The following is a 2,611-nucleotide window of genomic DNA, read 5'->3' as shown; positions in this document are numbered from 1 at the left end:
GATAATCACCTGCCATAATGTTTCTTTACAACTCTACTGAATGCGTGCCAGCAATTCTCTCCTGAATTTTCAATCTACCTGAAAACCGAATGATCAGGGGCCGCTTTTATATCTGCGTACAAGCGTCGCGGTCGTGTGTAGTGGAGCTTTTTATTTCTATGGTGGCATTCATTCCCAGAAACACACTTATTTCGTTGCTTCGCTATATGCTAATGCGATTCTTTGAATTTTCGAACCGTGCAAGAAAAGTGCAAGTGATGAATCGCCGATAAAGTGTCATAGTTTGCACATCTCTCAGATGCTAAGCGGGAGCACAGGGATAGGATTTTAAGTTTACAGTCTAGCGTCGCAAGGGCGCCTAGTAGCCTCTCAGCATTCTCGTAAGAACGCACGGCGGCGGCACCATTTCTTAAGCCCAAAAATGACTCAGCAGGCTCTTGCTGTTCGTTGTCGCATTTTTTTCTCACCATGTGTGCTTCGCTGTATTCATAAAAACACCTAGAGTCCTTTAAAAAGATACACAAAGTAATAACATTTTGGCAACTCGTTTAGAGCCTCAATATGGCCTGTTGCGCTTTCGGATGCCAAAATAGTTTCAGCGAAGGCAAGAAGCTCTTCGCTGAGGGAAACCTTAAGACCAACTTCATCCACACGACTGTGCGATGTGCCTGGCTTGCGTAATTTCTTGCGGGCCATAACGTAGTAGATATTGCTCTGATCACTGTGCCTGTTGCCATTTATCTGCATGTTTTTACACGATTCCTACGTGACGTACACGTACTTTGCTAGCTCGGGCAGCCGTAGGCGATTCAACAGTTTTCACTTTGAGAGCTGGTGTTCACACCACAAGAGAACACTAGGGCGCGTTTATAATGCCTCCATGATTGTTCTGGTTAAATTGTGAGCTTCATATCTTTTAGGCTAACATCTTAAAGTAAAGTAAATGCACGCCTTAAACTGTGCGGTACAAGTGTTTGCTTCTAATGGATCGAGAAAGAAGCTGGTGTGATGTCGAAGGTAGAACTTGCTTTCACGCGAAAGTGTTTTGAAGCGAAAGCTTCATTACGCTACCTCGGGCAGCCGTCGGCGACTCAACAGTTTTCATCTTGAGAGCTAGAGGTCAAACCACAAGAGACCATTAAGGCGCGTTTATTGTCTATCGACAAGCGGGCGAGCATCATCAGATGCCGGGCGCATCGGAGCGCATTGGCCGCGCGTCTGGCTAAGTAGACGCAGGGCGCGTCGGCGCGCATTGACCGCGCGTTCAGTTACGTTGGCGGCGCCAATACGTCGAACCATCGGTCGAACTATAGCCGCTGTTGTTCTCGCCAACGTGACATAACTTGTGCGCGTTCACGGTACCTCGGACTATATTTAGGCCTTTACGGAGCCCTGAAAGGAGACATTGCCGCCGTTGCCGGAGTAGAGTTGGGCGAAACCACACCTCGGCCACAGCTCGACAATGGGCAGTGAAGCTTTCGCTATCGACCAGGGTTAACCCAAGCTAAATCACATCAATTTTTTGTTACCTGCTTCTCATCTGACCTACAGTTGCTTAGTGGATATGGTGTTGGGCTGCAAAGCAAGGGGTCGCGGTATCAAATTCCTGACACGGCGGCCGCATTTCGATGGGGGCAAAATGTGAAAACATCCGTGTACTTATATTTAGGTGCACATTAAAGAACCCCAGGTTGTCCAAATTATTCCGCAGTCTCCCGCTACGGCGTGCCTCATAATCAGTTCATGGTTTTGGTATGTAAAACCCCATAATTTATTTAATTAAAAGCGTGCGTGCTCTCTGAAACCGGGTTACGGGGCATGTTCTTCGCCGAAAGCCAGCATCATAGGTCGTCGATACGTACGTGATAATTGGCGTTAGCTTTAACGTGTGTGAAAGTTAAGATTTGGTGGTGGAGCACTCGCAAAGAACACGTGCGGCCCACTCGTTCACTGGCTCGTTTAGGCTTGTTCAGTCGTTCACTCGCTTTATTCGTTTGCTCATTCGTTAATCGTTAGCTCGTTCGTTTATTCGTTCGCACACTCTCGTTTAGTCGTTTGCGTGCTTGTTGGTTCATGTAACTATTCATACGGCCAATATGCCTCTCAGACGCACTTGCTGTAAGGTACTTAAGCTGATGCGAAACTGAGTGAAGCACTGTTACCGCGTTTCCGCTTCGCGAACGAACGCTACAAAACTCATTTCATTATTTATGTACGCACAATAGTGATGCGAAACTATCGGTAAATTGACTATCCATAGCATCGATAGTTTTTTTTGAAACTATCGATAATGTAAAAAGACCATCGATAATAGTATTATCGATAGTGCAGTCCGTGTTACTATCGATAGTATCATCGCTAGTCCTTGTACGTCTTGTATGTACGTATGTACATTCGTGAGCAGACTTGTTTGGAGCGCTGGAGTGGTGTGCTGCAATCATAGTGTGCCACTGCTGTGTCAAGGGCAACGTGCTCGTTCCTTGCTTTTATGCCTATGCAGCTTCGATTCCGTTCAAGCACTGACCTTGAAACCCAGCAAGCATACATGCTGAAGTAATAATTACACTCGAACTCAGCTCAGAAGCAGGCGTGCCAAACCGTGCGTCTCGGG

The sequence above is a fragment of the Dermacentor silvarum genome, chromosome 7, assembly GCF_013339745.2.
Source record: "Dermacentor silvarum isolate Dsil-2018 chromosome 7, BIME_Dsil_1.4, whole genome shotgun sequence".
Taxonomy (NCBI): Eukaryota; Metazoa; Arthropoda; class Arachnida; order Ixodida; family Ixodidae; genus Dermacentor; species Dermacentor silvarum.
The sequence above is the reverse complement of the archived record's forward strand: the minus strand, read 5'-3'. Positions refer to the sequence as shown.